At 53.9% G+C, this 19,273-nt stretch overlaps 1 pseudogene; it reads right to left on the bottom strand.

Moving 5' to 3' along the window:
• Positions 1 to 11,562: 11,562 nt before the first annotated feature.
• Positions 11,563 to 13,068, bottom strand: LOC135974581 (acetylcholinesterase-like; annotated as a pseudogene).
• Positions 13,069 to 19,273: the final 6,205 nt, after the last annotated feature.

A 19,273-nucleotide genomic window follows, 5' to 3' on the forward strand; every position in this document is an offset into this window, starting at 1 on the left:
TGGAGGCCTAGGCTTTGGCAAACCAGTGTCTGGCCACAGCCTGAGTCAATTAGGGCCACAGTTAGGCAATCCTCGACAACCACTGGCACAGTAATCTTGGCGCCTTGTGAGCATCGGGCGCGGGCTTCTCCCGTGCAGAACTGTCTGAAGCTACAATCCATCTCGGTGCAGTCTTGCTGCAAATGGCCATATTTCCCACAGGAAAAACAGGGTCCGATATCCGAGCGCCCAGGCCGGGACGCTTCAGTTGGTCCCTCGGGCATCTGGTTGAGGTGCCAGGGCTTGTCAAACCTGGACCTCGGCAGGTCAGGGTTGGGGCTCCGGGCCCCGTGACGGATTTCATGATTTGCTCCTGGTGGCCCCCCTTTTCTTTGGGTTAGGGCGCTCCGGTCCTGGCGGGGCAGCTCGAGTGAGTGGTCCCACTGGTGCTTCGGTGGCGAGGAAATCCTCCGTCAGTGTGGTGGCAGCAGTTAAGGTCGTAGGCCGATGGCGGAGGACCCAGGCCCTTCCTCACAATGGGAGTATATGGACAAATTGCTCCAGAATAATTTGTTCAATGAGCTCATCCAGGGTTCGCCCTTCAGGTTGTAGCCACCGCTTGCAGGCTTCCCTCAACTCTTGGGCTGCCATCCGGGGTTGGGCCCTGTAGTGTAGACCAAGCTCCGGAACCACTGTTGGAAGGTCTCCGGGTTAACGTCCAGGGCATCTAAGATTGCCGCCTTTACCCAAGTGTAATCCCGTGCCACGTCCGTAGACATGCCCCGATATACGGTTTGGGCGGTTCCGGTCAGATACGGGGCCAAAATGTAGCCCATTGGTCTTTGGCCCAGCCTGCGACTAACGGCACCCTTTCAAAAGTTACCAGAAAATCTTGTGGTTCGTCGTTGGGGCCCATCTTCGTCAACCGGATGGGAGGGGCCAGGCTGGGTGGTCCAGTGGCACCTGCAGGCTGGGGCTCCGCAGGATGGGGCAGCAAAGTCACCAACTGCTGCAGGCATTGCTGCTGGTGATCTCAGTTCTGGCGTCCCAGCTCCAAAATCAGCTGTTGCTGTTGGGTCCCGAGCTGCTGGACCAGCGGCTGCTGCTGCTGGAGCTGGGCGGCCTGCTGCTGCTATTGGCTTTCGGCTAAGAACTTAATAAGCTTGTCCATATCCATGGTTGCTCGAGCACACTCCACCGCAGATCCCTTCTCACAAGGATCGGGGGATTGCTGCCTACAATCTCCACCACCTGCAGGGCGGTTCGGCAGGGGCTTGTCCCTCTCCGGGGCAGTGGGGAGCCAGACCGCCTCGCTACTGTAAGCAGAGTCAGGATGAGCTCTACCCTGACATCTGGTGGTGAATTGTGGCGAGTTGTGGAAAAGAACTTCAGGGGCTGATCTGGTTTGCATGGGCACACCCACCCCGCCTAGCATGAGCCCACAGCAGCCCAAATGGTCACTTTGGCTGCTGTGGGATCCCCAGTTTCTCTGTTATTGGGGCAGGAAGAATAAAGTTTTGTTACCCTGATTATGTGAATCAAGGACAATGAAACTGTTTTATGACAGAGGGACTCGCCATCAACTAAGTAGCAATCTCTAGACAAGGGACATGGGTTCCAAAACTTAGTGAATTGAGAGAGAGAGAGAGAGTCTGGGGACAGGTATGTGTATGTGATGGACCTGAAATACCAAGTGCTGAATATCAGTAGGAGTCTAGTTACAGGCTGCTGAGCTGAATTCACCTTGGGCCAATGGTGTACTAGTACTGAGGCTCCCCTACTATAAGTTGAATTCACTAAGAGCTGAAATTACTGAGTGTTGTAGGGGGTCCTGAAGGTATATTGCTGAGCGGTTGGAGGAGCGGAGCAGTTTGCGGGATGACTGGAACGGCTCAAGGGACAGATGGTGGAGCGGATCAGTTCGGGGAACGGCTGGAGCGGCTCGCGGGATGGCTGGTGGAGCGGAGCAGCTGGTGGAGTGGCTTGTGGTGAAGGCTGCAGCAGAAGCCCATGGAGAGACGGGGCAGTCGGCCTTGGATGACGTAAGGTGCCCCTTAATACTGCTATATCCCACCCCCCCACCCCCCAGGCGTAAAACTCTGCAGATCAACTTTTGAACTCTGGGGCTGCACTGACCAGGGACAGAGACTTTTGGCTTGTTGGACTTTTGGGTGATGTTTTGGGTTGCTGGACTTAAGACCCTGAGGGGAAAAGGACATTGCCAAACTTACTTGGGGGTGGGTCTTTTGCTCATGGTTTGTGTTAGGAATCCTGTTTCTGGTGTTTCCCCAACATAATGCCGCATTATTTCCCTCCTTCATTAAAAGGATTTTGCTACACTCAGACTCCGTGCTTGCGAGAGGGGAAGTATTGCCTCTTAGACACACCCGGGGGGTGCTATGTAATTGTCCCACTGGGTGGCGGCTCGAGCCGCTGTTGCATTGTGTTATTGAAATGGAACCCCTAGATACTGAACTAAGCCCTTGTTGCTGCCAACTCAGATGGGCAGAAGTGTTACACTACTTTGGTCAGTTGTGTCAGGGAACTAGCTTGGCTGGGCGGCAAACAGTCAGCAGCTCTGGCCCTCTGGCGGGGGCTGAGCAAACAGGTTCAATATTAACAGGCCCAGGCCCTGGGTCAGGGAGGGGCAACAAACAGTCAGTAGCTCAGGCCCTCGGGCAGGAGCTGAGCAAACAGTTGAACAGCAAACCCCAGGCTCCTGGGGAGATGGGGAGATGGCCACCTGCCAGGTGGTTGGCATGGGGGACGCAGGCCCACCCACTCTACTGTGTCCCAGCTCGGGGCCCTAGCAGCAGCAGAAGACCCGCTGCTGTGTCAGTGGGGATCCTGACCGCAGAACACTGACATAGGCTCTGGCAGTGTTGCAGCCAGACTAGGGTCGGCTGCCCCCGGGCTACTTCCTACCTCCCGCTCTAGAGGTATCTGGGTCTGGACGGTGTCCTCCATGGGGTCACACACCAAGGGTGGTAGCTGGGAGCGGTTGGTTTGGCAGCTCCTCGGGGTAACTGGCAAACGGCAGGCCTGGCAGTTCCTCAGGGTAATGGGCGAGCGGTAGGCTTGGCAGCGTCTCTGGGCTCTGGCTAGCATCAGGCGTTGGCTGGTCTGGCCAGTCCTCGGGTCATCCGCCGATCGCCGTGGTCTCCCCATTGGGAGCTACGCCACAGGCATCTGGTCTCTCCGGTGGCTGAGTTTCAAGTGAGCTCTGGGGTCGGGCTTTTATACTTCCTGTCCTGCGCCTTGACCTCTGAGGGGTGGGTGCAGGGTTTGCTGGCTCTGCCCACTTTGGTGTTTAGAGAGGCTCGTCCCCCTTCGTGGCGTTGGGAGACAGACTGCCTCGCTACAGGATAATATCGATGTTTAGTTTGAAGCCTTTTCCCAATTTTTATTACTTTCAACTTTCAGGAAATTGTGGGGCAGGGTCGGACAATTATTTAAGGACAGTTTAGTCTGAAAAAGATAATGTTTTGCGTACTTTGCCCATCTGTAAATTTCAATTATTATGGCTGGAAATATTTTTGCCAGGCTCTGCGTGTGCGGGGAAATCGATGTTTAGCGACAATCACTGATGTATTTTAATCCTTCCAAGCCTAATATCACTGTAAGAGATTTACACAGGTATCTGGGGGTAGCAACAGAGGAGGGGAATTTCTGCTGGGTGGGACTGAGGGGAACCGTCAGAGCTGTGTTGCGAGCCTGGAGATGGGATAGCAGGGCGCAACGTGTTGGGATTGAGAGGCACCGTCAGAGCCGGGACACCTCCCATGGCTGGGATAGAGAAGGATAGGGATGGATGTGACTTGGAGATGTGTTGGGGGGATCCCAGGACTGCTCTAGCAGGCTTCTGTGGGTCAACATTATGGGCCACCAGAAGAGCTGTGTGGGGAATCCAGGGCAGGGATAGCAGTGGGCTGTAGATTGGGATAGAACAGCATTAATAGAGCTGTGGAGAGTGGGGAGATCTTAGTCTTGGGATAGCATTGAGCTGTGGTTCAGGAGTGAGTAAGGACATAAGAAGATAAGAACAGCCATACTGGGTCAGACCAAAGGTCCAACTAGCCCAGAATCCTGTCTTCCAACAGAGGCCAATACCAGGTGCCCCAGAGGGAATGAACAGAACAGGGAATCGTCAAGTGATCCATCCCCTGTCGCCCATTCCCAGCTTCTGGCAAACAGAAGCTAGGGACTCCATCCCTGCCCATCCTGGCTAATAGGCATTGATGGACCTACCCTCCATGAATTTATCTAGTGCTTTTTTGAACCCTGTTATAGTCTTGGCCTTCACAACGTGCCCTGGAAAAGAGTTCCACAGGTTGACTGTGCGTTGTGTGAAGCAAAACATCCTTTTCTTTGTTTTAAATCTGCTGCCTATTAATTTCATTGGGTGACCCAAGATAAGTAGATGTCAGCTGAGGTTTTCCCTGTGGCTAATTTCATTTATCCCCATCTTCTTTGTTCTCCTGTTGATAGGGTGACCAGGTGGGATGAAAAAAATATCGGGACACATGTGTCGGGGGTTCCGCCGGCAGAACAAAAAGAAAAACAGACGAGTCCCAGTCGGGATGCAGGACAAACGCCTAAATATCGTGACAGTCCCGATTTTATCGGGACATCTGGTCACCCTACCTGTTGATCCAAACAAGCTGCTGGCGCTTTCCTTATTGACCGTGAGCCAGAGTGGCATTTTAACCAATAAAATAGGTGCAAAACCCAGCATCTACTGATAGAGACACTCAAGAAGAATAGTTTACAAATGAGAACAGCCGTATAACATGCTGTCTGTGACCCGTTCTGGGCCAGAAACATTTTAACTCTAAAAAGACCCAGAGCACTTGTTTCTGAAGCCGCTCAGGAGATCAAAATGACACACACAGCACAACTACCTGAGAACAACGCTACGCTACAGAAAACCTCTTCTAAACACCTTCACTTGCTGACGCCAGGCTATAAATAGCTTTATTGATAGTACCGACATGGATACTAAGTTCCGAAAAGGCTCCAGTGACTAAAATGATGGGCATGATACAACTATCTGAGAAGAACTCTATACTACAAAAAACTCTGCAGAATTCACCTTCAGGTGCCTGCTCCAGTCAGTAAATAGCCTTATTAATAAAAGCACCTCAATGCTTGGTTCTGAAGGTTTATTTATAAAGCTGTTTATGGTCTAATATGGGCACTTGTAGGTGGATTTGGAAGTGATTTTCTGTAGGATAGTGTCATTCTTAATTAGTGTGTTATGTGTATCATTTTTGCCCTCTGTACCACTTCAGAACAGAGTGCCCATGGCTATTATATCAATAAAGCTGTTTATTGACGGGGCAGGCAATTGATGGTATGTTTCGAAGCAGTTTTCTATGGCATAGCGTTATTCTCAGTTTGTTGTATTATGTGAATCATTTTGGTCCCCTGTGCCTGTTTGGAACCGAGCGTTCTGTGCCGTTCTATCAACAAAGGTGCTTATTGCCCAGAACGGGAACTTGAAGTTGGGTTTGGAAGCGATTTTCCATGGCATAGTGTTATTCTATGTTGGTTGTCTTATGTGGATGCTTTTTGTCCCCAGTACGTCTTTGGAACCGATTGTTCTGGGTCCTTATTGGTGTTAATAATGGTTCTGGTCCAGAATGGGTTAATCATAGACTTATAGAAATGTGGGGCTGGAATGAACCCCCAAAAGTCATCCAGTCCAGCAGCTCCCAGCACTGAGTCAGGGCCTAGTAAACCTAGACCTTCCCAGCCAAAGGTTTGTCCAACCTAGCCTTTACCACCCCTATAGCCCAGCCTCTCCAGCTCTGGGAAGAGGGACGGGAATGACGGTGGCATGGAGGGAGGGAGCAGCTCACATATTTTGTCACTGTCTGTGTTCATCTTCCTGGGGTGAGGACATCTCACTGAGATACTAATGCCAGTGCACTCCTGTCTGAGCCTGCTACACTTTCCACATGCTCCCGTGCTGAGGAGCTGCGCCTAGCGGAGATGTGGCTGCTGGTTAATTTCATACAGTGGGATAGCGGAGCACTGTAGTGGCCCTGGAGAGGGTGGAGAATTGGACTCAGTGGCCCTGTGATCTGTCCTTTCCTTGGCCATGCTTCTGCTGGCTGATGCTGGGTCAATCATGTCCCCTTTCTGTGCGGTAATGCGGCAGGCCAGGTTCATTGGGTGGTTCACCTGGGAGAAGGAAAGCTCGAATTTCAAATAAGAAGGTCAGGCTGGGTGGCTAGTTTGCAAGAGTTATGTCAATCCCACATGCTCTAGGGGTCTGCACGACCAGCTTCAGCTTCCAGTGTATGGAAAACTAGAAAAGTTTAGGTTTAAGTGAAAGCACTCTCGTGTTGTCCTGTTTCGGCCAGCCATCTACCGTGTCTCCCCTGACACCTCCTCGCACAGAGTAAAGTTACCAAGCGCTTTGGGTTGAAAGAACCCCAGGTAACAGCAGGACAATGATTAGGTGGTGGGATATGGCCCTTTCCCCCTAGGGGCGGCTGGTCCTGACCCAGCCCCAGAATGAGTCGGGGACTGGCTGGCTCAGGGCAAGGGGAAAGAGATATGGGACCTTTACCCTGTTGGGGGCTCTGGTTCCAGATTTTGTCATTCCCATCAGTGCGCAGTGAGTTGTGGAGGCTCAGCCTGTTGCCCCATATTTTGATATTCCTCCGTGTACCCCAGAATTTTATAGTACTGCAGTCAGCCCCTCTTGTGTGTTCAACCACTGCCAACTGAAACTGAAACATCCCATAGCTAGGAAAATCTTAGGCCTTTGCGAGGCAAGGCTGAAGAACTGCATGCTTGCAGTTTGCTAATCCGAATGGGAGGATGGGACAGAAATTTAACTGATTATTAATATGGAAGAGAGTGAGTGACTCCTTCCTTGGTTGTAAGTGCCCCTGGCATATGGTTGTTAGGACTAGAAATACTAGAAATGTTTTGAGATAACGAGTAGTTTGTTGAAATGAGAATTGGTGATGTAGGAGAGGTTACTATGCTGACCTTCTAGGGGTCACTGGCTCCGTGCGTGGTTTAAAGTTAGCTATAAAAGATTAGACAAAAGAATTTGCATTGGAGCAGTCCGAGGAAGTTTTCTCTGGGCAAGGACCTGATATCTATGTTCTCCAGCAGTAAGAAGGAAGAGAGTGCCTGCCGGAAGCCTGGCTGCTGTGTGTGTGTGTGTGTGTGTGTGTGTGTGTGTGTGTGTGTGTGTGTGTGTGTGTGTGTGTGTGTGTGTGTGTGTGTGTGTGTGTGTGTGTGTGTGTGTGTGTGTGTGTGTGCATGCGCGCACACTCCTGCTTGTGCCAATTACCTATCAGACAGATGAGCTGTGCTCCCATTGATTTATTCCTGAAACCACCTGGAAAGAAACAGCTAAGTTACCATGGCTTTGGGTTCTGAGAAACCCAGTGTAACAGGCCCAGCCCCCCAGGTGGGCAGGTGCCCCTATCCCAAACTCCACCAGTCGTGGAGCAGGTGGGCTGAGAGCTGATTGGACCACATATTCCCAGCTCCACAGAGGGGATCTGTGCAGGGATGTGGGTTGTGGGGACGGGGCGCTGTGTGAGTGTGGGGAGCTCTCCCTGTTCCTCATCTCCTTCCCGGGAATTGGGGGGGCAATTGTCATCTGCGCTGCCAGCTAGCTGGTTATAAACCTGTCTCTTTTTTGCCTGTATCCTATAATTGCCAATTTCCCGACACTCCCTGGTATGTATGACTCTTCCTCACTGAGCACTCGCTACCGGGGGCAGGTGGTCCAGTGGGTTAGAGCAGGGGGCTTGGAGCCACGACTCCTGGGTTGTAGCCCAGCTCGGAGAGGGGAATGGGGTCTAGTGCATTAGAGGGGGGCCGTCGGGCAGTCTGGACTCCTGGGTTCTCATTTGGGCTCTGGATACACCGTGTGATCTCTAGGCTTTGTCATCTGCCTCTTCAAGCCCCAGAGCATCATTTACCTCCCTGTATAATCTTTGTTCCCCGTGATCTCACCACTTAACTTCCACACAGCCCCAAGAACCTCTCACACACTCTCTCTGTCCCCCCTACTCAGGAGCAGCTAATCAACCTCACAGACCAGGATATTTTCTACACACTAAATATGCTTTAATGCACTGGAGGTGGAGGAGTTGCAGAGGGACGGTCAATCCGTGGGTTCCCAGGAGGTTTATTAGCAGGATCCTTGTTAATGAATGAGCAGGCGCTATCGGGCACTGGATGCTCTTGGCTGCAGGGAGGGTTTCTTCAGGGGATTGTAATTGCTCAGCTCTTCATTCACAGCCCCCCGGGCTGGGCAAGTCCAGACTCTGTTTCTGCAGGACACACAGCAAGTGAGGTTAAGAGCAGTGGGGATGAGCTCAGACTATGCAGCGTCTGGTCTAGTTGGAAATAGGAAGGGAGAACTTGCAGGGGAAACCAGGCGCTGCACAGGTTCAGTGTGAGGTACTCTCCCCTTATGGTCAGTGGTAATCCCTGTGCACCAGGGGGCGCTTTGCTGCAGAGAGCGGCATGGGGGGCTCAGCTGGGGACTATCCCCGCAGTCAGTGCTTTCCCCCTCCCCGCACAGTGCTATATTCTAGCAGTAGGGGATGCTGTGCTGGTGGAGTTCCCGTGTTTCGTAGCATCTGTGACTCCCGGTGTCCAACGTGCAAGGCTCTGTTCTGTCTCCCATAAGAAGTCCCTGGCACACAGGATTCCTAGTGACTACTGGATTCTCCTTTGCTCCCTGTGCTACACAGTTACACAGAGGCTGCGCCCCTCCCCAGAGTCAGTTTTGTTTCTTTCTTTCATTGCCTCTTTTCTCTCCAGTGATCTTACAGGCCACCTGCCCCAGTCCGCTCTCTCATTGGATCCATCCCTCCACCCCCACTCACCCTGCTGGGACTCCCCCTCTGAGCTCAAGGCCCCTCGGCTGGAATGGGGACACTTGGGGTTGGGCGGGTACAGGAAACACGGGCGTCATCATCCTACCCAGTGAAGATGGGTCAGAACCTGTGGTTCCCTGCAGCAGATGGGTTGTGAAGTCCTCAGGGCATGTGAGATCTCCCCCAGGCAGGAGAATGGGGAACCTCTAGGAGGCCAGGAGATTCCATGGAAATGGGAATGTGATCTGGGGTCCTTCCCCTTTGTGGGGCGCCAGCTCCAATCCAACCCCAGGAGTGGAGGGGAGTGGCTGGCTCAGAGGGAGGGGGAACTCCAGACCGTTCCTCTCTAGGTATGCTGTCCGCTCACCCTGCTGATGCTCACCTGTGGGGCTCGGCTTCTTTGCGAGCAGCGATGCTAGGAGGCTGCAGCGTTCCGTGAGGGGTGTCTCCTCAATCTGGGATGACTTTATTTTGACGTGGAATTAGTTTTGTTTTGTGGGGTCATACTGGGTCCACTTTCTGTCCCTGCCCTCATCCTCTGTGAGCATCCTGGGGAGAAATTAAACACACCACATAGAGGTTAGTACCTGGGCTTGGAAAGGCTGACAACTTGCTCCTGCCAAAGTGTGACATCCTGGAGGCAGGGGTCATTAGGAGCCAATTTGCAAAGTTTGGCTCCTTTCCAAAATGACTGCCATCCTCGATTGTTTCCAAAATACATGAAGACACAGGCTCCCTAAGTTAAGATGCCTGCTTCCGCCTGTTCTCCTCATATGGGATGACACTACAGGTTTCCCTTTATAAAGATGGCTGCTCTTTCCCATTGATCTTGATGACATTGAAGCCACAGGCTGCCATGAGTCATGATGGTTACCATTGGCCTATGGCCCTTTCCAAAGAGAGACCCCCGCTAGGAAAGATGTCCACTGTTTCCCATTGTTTGGACTGGGACTGAAGCCACACTTCCCTCAGGGAATATGGACTTCCTTTGTGCTCAGAGACATTGGAAGGGGCAGAGTGGGGAACTGAACAATATGTGTGTGTGTCGGGTGGGGGACGGGGACAGGGAAAACCACTGAAGTGTTAGGGATTATGGGGGCACCAGTAGGAGGCTCTAACCAGGAAGACTGTCTGATGCCACCATTGGCCCTCATTTAAGATGGCCTCTCTCACTTGTACTAACTTTAGTAGCTTCTATGTAACATATGGAATACAAAAAGTGTTATCATCCCCATGCAATGAGACTATAGTATCTGTTTTTCCCCAAATACAGAGGAGAATTATTTATTGAACAGTTTTGCCTTTTCTGCCTTACGATTGATAATTCTGCCATTTCCAGCTAGTAATGGACCAATCTCATAGTCAGAATTCTAGTTTCCTAATATATTCAAAGAACTCTTTATTGTCCTTAACTCTGCTGGTCGTAGATTTCTCTATGTGTCTCTTTGCTTCTCTTTTCAATTTTCTACAATTCCTAATGTCTGATTTATATTCATTAGTATCAGCTTCCCCTTTCTTCTACGTGTTGGATATTATCTTTTTAATTTTCACAGTTGTCTCCTTCCCTTCTCTAATTTGGGAGTGAACGGATCCAAACTGGGTGGTTAAGATGAAAACAGGGAATGTTTTAATTTTAAAGATTTCTTTTGGAGTTTTTCTTGCAAGAGTCAGTATGCAGTGCCGGACCGCACCAGCTTCCGCGGCGGGGATTTAAAGGGGAGCCCAGAGCCCTTTAAATTCCGCCCGCAGCTGTGGCGGCTGGGCTGGGGCCAGGATTTGAAGGGCTCAGGGCTCCCCGCAGCAGCGGGAGCTCCGGCCTTTTGAATCCACGCCCAAGCCGCAGGGCCAGCTCCAGGCACCAGCTTAACAAGCAGGTCCTTGGGGCGGCCAAGGGAGAGGGGCGGCACCAGCGGCAATTAGGGGGCGGCAGGTCCCTGACTCCCTCTAGGAGCGAAGGACCTGGCGCTGAACTGCTGCTGCCGATCGCGGCTTTTTTTTCCCCAATTGCCGCTGCCGATTGTGATCGCGGTTTTTTTTTTTTTTTTTTTTGCTTGGGGCAGCAGAAATGCTGGAGCCGACCCTACCGAGCTGGCTGCCGGGCTGGGGCCGGGATTTAAAGGGCTCAAAGCTCCCCTCCGCTGTGGGGAGCCCAGAGCCCTTTGAATCCTGCCCGCGGCTCTGGCGGCTGGGCTCGGGCCGGGATTTAAAGGGCTCGAAGCTCTGTGGCGGCCGGAGCCCCGGGCCCTTTAATTTGCCCCTGCGCCCTGGGAGCTCCCAGCCACCTCAGGACTCCGGCAGTACCGGTAAGTCCTGTAAGTTTCTTTCACCCCTGCCTGTATAGTGTTTGTAGCATGGACATCCCCTGAGCTTGTGTGGCCGGGCTGTGAAAGGGCAGGCAGAGCTTTGAGATCATTGGCGACTAGCTAAAAGCCATGTTTCCTTGAATGAGGATGCGTGTATTTGTGGGATCACTGACATCTTGATGAGGGAAGAAGGGAATTATCACTAACTTGGACTCAGGGGGCTCAGATATAACCTCCCTGAAGTAAGATCAGCTCTAGGTCATGGGCTATAACCAGTTAGATTAATTATTTTCCAAAGGGACCTGTTCTTTGCCATGGCATTGAGCCTGCTCTTCCTCGACGTTGTGTTCCCCTGGCCAAAGAGTGACAGCTGCTCTCATGGTCTGGCTCAGGGGATCAGAGGATAGTGGGGGATTCCCTTACCCGGTCCTGGCGAACTCCGCAGTCCATTGCATCATCGTGCGGCTCAGCACTTCCTCAGCCTCTGTGTGTGTAGAGTTGGCTCCTGCCAGGGACCACAGAGTTCCGAACTGGTAGAGGAGCTCAGAGCCATGTGGCACCCCTGTCCATTCTGCTGTAGACAATCCACTGGGGCGCTGGTTGAAGCTGTAGGCAAACACGGGATTGCCGGCCTCTGTTTCTAGCCTAGTCAGCTCGGCTACTGGGCACACAACGATGTAGTCACCAACAATTTGTTCCATGGCCCATCAATACTGTGCCTTGCCCTGCTTCTCCCCCTCCTGGCTGTACCACCGAGCCACAGCCTGGACGGCCCCTTCTGGTGCCCCTGGCACCATGAGCTTCAACACAAGCAGCAGCTCCTCCATACCGACGTTGCTGGCGTTCTGCAGCTGTAAGGTGGGGGCAGAAAAGAGTAGCAGGTAGGAGCCTTCGTTGGCAGTGAAACCAGCTGCGATGGGTATAGGCTGGCTCTGCTTAGCCTGCAGGAGTCTTGATGGTGAATCAGGCAGGAAATCCCCATCTGTTGTTGGAAGAAAGGGCAGCCTCAGCAGCTCCCTGTGGCGCAAGATGGAGAACTCGTGTTTGGGGAACTCCCCTGCTTCCTTCCCCTGCAGGCAGCCCACCAAGGCCATGTCATCGCTATCGGTGCAGCCCAGCAGCTGGCCCAGCCTCTGGCCTCTCTCCTTGGCCTGCTCAAGCGAAATCCAAGCCCAGGGTGCTCTCGGGGATCCGCTCTGCAGCATGGCTCGGGTGAAGAGGGGCCGGCTCCCCGGGGAGAGGAGGTGGAAGCCGACTGATGCAGCCCCAGAGCCATGGCCCGAAAGCATCACGTGGGCTGGATCCCCACCAAAGGCGGCTGCATTGTCCCGCAGCCAGCGCAGCGCCAGGCGCTGGTCCCACAGGCCGGCGTTCCCCGGGGCAGCCGGGGGCAGAGACAGGAAGCCCAGCGCCCCCAGCCAGTAGTTCATGGAGGCCACGATCATGTTCCCGGTTGCAGCTAAAAAGCGCCCATCATAGATCTCAACGGAGGCTGCCCCAGTGAAGAACCCACCGCCGTGGATCCAGATGAGGATGGGGGCTAGTGTAGGGGGCTGGGGATGGGGCACCCAGACATTGAGGAAGAGGCAGTCCTCAGATTGCGGTGTTGTGGGTGTCAATAATTTGGTCTCAGGGTAACTAGGAAGCGGAGGCTGGTGGCAGACATTGCCGAAGCTGGTGGTTTCCAAGATTTGGCTCCAGGGCTGGTGGGGAAGCGGTTTCTGGAAGCGCAAGGTCCCCACGGGGGGCTCAGCGTAGGGGATGCCCAGGAAGGCCGTCACTGTGCTGGAGCCAGCCTGGAGGCGCTTGCCCCGGATGGGGCCACTGGTGGTGAGCACCACGGTGCCGTCGTCATTGGAGCCAGAGTTGAAGCCCGGCAGGGAGAGGAGGAGCAGGCAGGGGAGCGCAGGGAGGAGTCCCAGCATTGCAGCAGCTGGAAGGGAACCCCCCCCAGGAGGGAGTTATAGGAAACGGGATCTGGGGTTTTTCCCTTCTAGAGGGCACTGGCTCCCTTCCAGGCCCAGCCACCTAAATCCAGTCAGCAGGAGGTAGCTCCCTACATCAGCCTAGATCCCCGTTAAGAAATACAGTCCCCTGGTCTTTTCTGTTCATGCTCCAGCTCCCTGCTGAGCTCCCTGATCAGCATCAACCATAAGAACATAAGAACGGCCACACTAGGTCAGACCAAAGGTCCATCTGGTCCAGTGTCCTGTCTTCCCACAGTGGCCAATGCCAGGTGCCCCCGAGGGAATGAACAGAACAGGTGATTATCAAGTGATCTATCCCCTGTCGCCCACTCCCAGATTCTGGCAAACAGAGCCTAGGGACACCATCCCTGCCCATCCTGGCTAATAGTCATAGGTGGATCTGTCTTCCATGAACTTATCTAGTTCATTTTTGATCCTTGTTATAGTGTTGGCATTCACAACGTCCTCTGGCAAGGAGAATCCAGTAGTCACTAGGAATCCTGTGTGCCAGGGACTTCTTATGGGAGACAGAACAGAGCCTTGCACGTTGGACACCGGGAGTCACAGATGCTACGAAACACGGGAACTCCACCAGCACAGCATCCCCTACTGCTAGAATATAGCACACACAGGGGGAGGGGGATCTGGGCCGGCCGGGTGGGACTGCTGGGGAGGAGCCAAGGTGTTTGGAAACAGACACCCAGTTGGGTAAACAGCATAAGCGGTTTAGGGACAGAACGGCCATGATTGCTCAACTGCAGCTACCTCTGGGGTGGGCAGGTGGGTACCAGGAAGTGATTCAGGAATCCTGTGTCCAAAGAAAATATAAGTGGATTTTAGATGATGGGTCAGAATGGAATAACTGAAGAGAGTGTTTGGCCAGGTGACTGGGGAAACATACCCCAGTGATGAGAGAAAGTGCTTGGGGATGTTTAGTGAGAAGCAGGGCCAATGAGTTGGTTGTTTCTAATGTGAAATCCAGGATTCATTGCAGCACAGCACCGTGCTGAGGCATTTGGGTCAGCCCCGACTCCAAGGGGTACTCCTGGGGAATTCTGCGCCACTGTAACACGCAGAATTCATGTGCCACACAGAATTTTTTTCCCCACAGAAAATACATTCTGCTGGGGTATTTGGGTCAGCATTGACTGCAAGGGAACTGTGGGGTCAGCATTGACTGCAAGGGGACTGTGCCCTCTAGTAAGCTCCCACCTTGCTCCTTGTAGCTCAGCGCTCCCCAACACCATGCTAGAGCAGCACCACCCCTTCTGCACAGCACCCCTTAGTGCCACACTGGGACATTGGGGACAGCACTGACTGTATGGGAAAAGCATCCCTCCTTAACCCCTGTAGCATATGCAGAATTTTGGTAGTTACTTTTTGAAATCCTGCTCATGCTGCAGCCCTCTTAGCTTGTGAGAGCCACTCCAGGTGAGATCCTGGTTCTGACAACATATGGTTGGGTCATGAACGTTATTGACATTCTGGGCATATTTGTTCCTCCTGAAATTGCCTATGGTCCCTGGGTTGCTTCTCACAGTCACTTACCAGCGGGCCTTTTGTTGTTTCTAGTTGCCAGCATTGGTCACAGGTTGGTCACTGTTGACCTAAGTTGGGTTAGTGACTGCAGAACACTGAGCGCCTATTACTTAGACGTGTCAGAACTCAATGTTTATGCTTTATAATTTTGATGGATATGTAGGGCGGTTCGGCTGGAGCTCGTACCCCTCCGGGGTGGCAGGGACGCAGAGCGCCTCGCTACTTTCATCAGAGGTGTCGGGGAATTAGCCTGGCTTGTGGCAAACGGTCAGTAGCTCAGGCCCTCAGGCAGGAGTTCAGCAAACAGGTTAAGTATTAGCAGGCCCAGGCCCTGGGTCAGGGCAGGTCAGCAAACAGTCAGTAGCTCAGGCCCTCAGGCAGGGGCTGAGCAAACGGTTGAACAGCAAACCCCAGGCTCCTGGCTCTGAGCAGCCGGGGAGAGGGGGAGACTGCCAGCTGCAATGTGGGTGGCAGGGGGACACAGGCCCACCACTCCATTGCGTCCCAGCCCAGGGCCCTAGCAGTGGCAGAAGGCCCTCTGCTGTGTCAGTGGGGATCCTGACCTCAACACACTGACATGGGCTCTGGTAGTGTTGCAGCCAGACTAGAGTCGGCTGCCCCCGGGCTACTTCCTACCTCCCCCGTTAGAGGTACCTGGATCCGGATGGCATCCTACACGGGGTCACACACCATGGGCTCCTCGGGTAGCTGGCGATCGTTTGGTTTGGCAGCTCCTTGGGGTAACTGGCAAACGGCAGGCCTGGCAGTTCCTCAGGGTAATGGGTGAGCAGTAGGCTTGGCAGCGTCTCTGGGCTCAGGCTAGCATCAGGCTTTGGCTGGTCTGGCCAGTCCTCGGGTCGGCCGCGGTCTCCCAACTGGGAGCTACGCCACAGGCGTCTTGTCTCTCCAGTGCCTGAGTTTCAAGTGAGCTTTGGGGTCGGGCTTTTATACTTCCTGTCCTGCGCCTTGACCTCTGAGGGGTGGGCGCAGGGTTTACTGGCTCTGTCCACTTTGGTGTCCAGAGAGGCTCATCCCCTCTCGGGTGGTGGGGAGCCATACCCCCCTTAAGTCTGGCTTCCGCTCCTCGTGGCTGGACTCTTCCACACGTCCCAGGCATGACAGGAAGTCAGCATTAGCGTGGTCTTTGCCTGCCCTATGGTGAACCGTAAAGGCATAGGGCTGGAATGCCAGGTACCATTGCTGTATTCTCATATTATTGTCATATTATTGTATTTCATTTTATTCATCCACTGAAGCGGGGTGTGGTAAGTGACTAGGGTGAACGGGGCTCCAAGCACGTAGTAATGTAGGGCATCACAAGCCCATTTCACCGCCAGGGCCTCCTTCACCTCCGCGTAGTTCTGGCTAATATATAAGACCGGATGGTCTTCTCTATCTATCTCTTGGGACAGGACGGCGCCCAGTCCTATCTCTGAGGCGTCCGTTTGGAGGACGAAGTCCCGGTTGAAATTTGGGCTTTAGAGGACCAGTTCACGGCAGAGACTTGTTTTGAGTTCCTGAAAGGGGTCTTCCCATTCCTGGGTCCAAATCACACATCGAGGGCTGTCCTTGGTTAAAAGGCCGGTCAACGGTGCGGCAACAGATGCAAAATGAGGAATAAAATGCCAATAATAGCCGGCGAGCCCCAAGTACTGTCACACCTGATGCTTTGTGGTGGGAGGGGGGCAGGCTGCCAGGGCCAGGACCTTTCCCATGAGGAGCTTCACTTGTCCGTTCCCTATAGTGTAGCCCAGATAAGTAGTCTCTTGCATCCAATGCGGCATTATTTGGGTGGGCTGTCAACCCGTCCACCGGCCGGGATCTCAGGACTGCAGCTACCCATACCAAATGATCCTCCCAGTGGAGGCTGTAGATGATCACATCGTCCAAGTAGGTGGCCGCATAGTCCCGATGGGGTTGGAGGACACGGTCCATCAGCTGCTGAAACATGGAAGAGGCTCCGTGGAGGCTGAAGGGCCTCCGGGTGAATTGGTACAGACCTGTTGGAGTGGCAAACGCGGTCTTCTTCATCGAAGCGGGGTCAAGGGGAATCTGCCAGTAGCCCTTGCTCAGGTCAAGTGTGGTGAGGAAACGAGCTATGCCATTCACTCTGTGAGGGTTCAATTATGCCCAGCTCTAGCATGGCTTGTACCTCTTCCTCAACGACCTGCTGCATGCGGTCCGGCAAGGGTCTGGTCCTTTCTCGGATCACTACCCCAGGTTCTGTCTGAATGGAATGATAGACCAGGGTTGTGTAGCCTGGCTGGCCAGTGAAGGTTCACGGGAACGCCTGCAGGAGGCACCGGGTTTGCTTGTGTTGTTCGTCCGTGAGGGTCTCTGCAAGCACGGGCCCCTCGGTGTTCTGGGTCAGGGTGGCATGGGGGCCCAGTTCTGGCTCCGGCGGGTAGGGATTAATTAATAAGCCCTCACGCTCCCATCAGGGCTTCAGGAGGTTGACATGGTACCGCTGGGTTTTCTTATGTCGGTCTGGTTGGTTGACATCATAGGTGACGAGCCCCACCTTCCGGACAACGTCGTAGGGGCCCTGCCAGCGGGCCAGTTGCTTGGACCCGCTCGAGGGCAGGAGAAGCAGGACCCAGTCTCCATTGTTAAAGTCGTGGCTCTGCGTGTCTCGGTTATAGGTTGGGGCTTGAGCCCTGATCCATGAGAATCTCCCAGGGCAGGCCTACACGAGCAAAGACTTTCACTAGCTCGCCCGCAATGGTTCAGGCGGTGATGCTCCGCAGGTGTACTACCTCCAAGAAATGGGTAGCATAATCTACTAGGACCAACACATACTGAAATCGCACGGTGCTTTTCGGGAGGGACCCCACCAAGTCCATGGCCACGCGTTCGAAGGGCGTTTCGGCGATGGGCATGGGAATTAACTGGGCCTTGGGTGTCCGCGGGGGTGCGGCTAGCTGGTACTCTGGGCAGGAGTTACAATAGTTCCCTACTTCCTGATGCACGCTGGGCCAGAAGAACCACGTCAATATCCGTGCTAGAGTCTTCTCGTGGACCAAGTGCAAAGCATCTGATACGTCGTGGATGAGTTTTATTACTGCCCACCTGTGATACAAGTAGTTGGCTCTGGGGTTCTCCAGTGCGCAGCTCCCGTTCTACCCGATAGAACCAATCCTGTCACAGTTTGAAGTGTGACCACTGCTTCGCCCGGTGCGGGTCAATGTCGGCCCCATCGACCATGGCTAGTCGCTCGTAAGCGAGACTGAGGCTGGGATCTGCCCTTTTGTTATGACAAAAGTCAGTGTGAAGCAGGGGTTCAGCAGCAGCTTCTGGATGGGAGCCATCTGAGTCTTCTTCCCGTCTGTTGGGGTCTGGTGCCTCCTCCCCCTCTGACTGGGTCTCAGGGAGGCTCGCTTCCAGTACTGGGGTAGTTGCGGGCCTCTCGTCAGCATTGGAGCGGAGGACTTCCAGGAAAATTGGCCAGTCCCGCCCCAGGATCACCGGGTAGGCGAGACGAGGAACCAGGTCGACCATGGATCGCGTGACTCCATCCACGGTCAGTCGGACTTGGGGACTGGGGTAGGGTCGTACGTCGCTGTGAATGCATTGTAGATGGATCGCCCCCAGGTGTGGGTCAGCCTGGAGGCCTAGGCTTTGGCAAACCAGCGTCTGGCCACAGCCTGAGTCAATTAGGGCCATGATTAGGCAATCCTCGACAGCCACTGGCACAGTAATCTTGGCGGATTGTGAGCGTTGGGCGCGGGCTTCTCCCGTGCAGAACTATCTGAAGCTACAATCCATCTCGGTGCAGTCTTGCTGCAAATGGCCATATTTCCCACAGGAAAAACAGGGTCCGATATCCGAGCGCCCAGGCCGGGACACTGTTCCCGCCTGGCCCCGGGGCGGGGCTTTGGTTGGTCCCTCGGGCATCTGGTTGAGGTGCCGGGCTTGTCAAACTTGGACCTCGACAGGTCGGGGTCGGGGCTCCGGGCCCCGTGACGGATTTCATGGTTTGCTCCTGGTGGCCCCCCTTTTCTCTGGGTTAGGGCGCTCCGGTCCTGGCGGGGCAGCTCGAGTGATTGGTCGCACTGGTGCTTCGGTGGTGAGGAAATCCTCCATCAGTGTGATGGCAGCAGTTAAGGTCCTAGGCCGATGGCGGAGGACCCAGGCCCTTCCTCACAATGGGAGTATATGGACAAATTGTTCCAGAATAATTTGTTCAATGAGCTCATCCAGGGTTCGCCCTTCAGGTTGTAGCCACCGCTTGCAGGCTTCCCTCAACTCTTGGGCTGCCATCCGGGGTCAGGCCCTGTAGGGTAGACCAAGCTCCGGAACCACTGTTGGAAGGTCTCCGGGTTAACGTCCAGGGCATCTAAGATAGCCGCCTTTACCCAGGTGTAATCCCGTGCCACGTCCGTAGACATGCCCCGATATACGGTTTGGGCGGTTCCGGTCAGATATGGGTCCAAAATGTAGCCCATTGGTCTTTGGCCCAGCCTGCGACTAAGGCCATCCTTTCAAAAGTCACCGGAAAAGCTTTTGGGTCATTGTTGGGGCCCATCTTTGTCAAGGGGAGGGATAGCTCAGTGGTTTGAGCTGTGGCCTCCTAAACCCAGGGTTGTGAGCTCAATCCTTGAGGGGGCTACTTAGGGATCTGGGG

The sequence above is a fragment of the Chrysemys picta genome, chromosome 12, assembly GCF_011386835.1.
Source record: "Chrysemys picta bellii isolate R12L10 chromosome 12, ASM1138683v2, whole genome shotgun sequence".
Classification (NCBI taxonomy): Eukaryota; Metazoa; Chordata; order Testudines; family Emydidae; genus Chrysemys; species Chrysemys picta.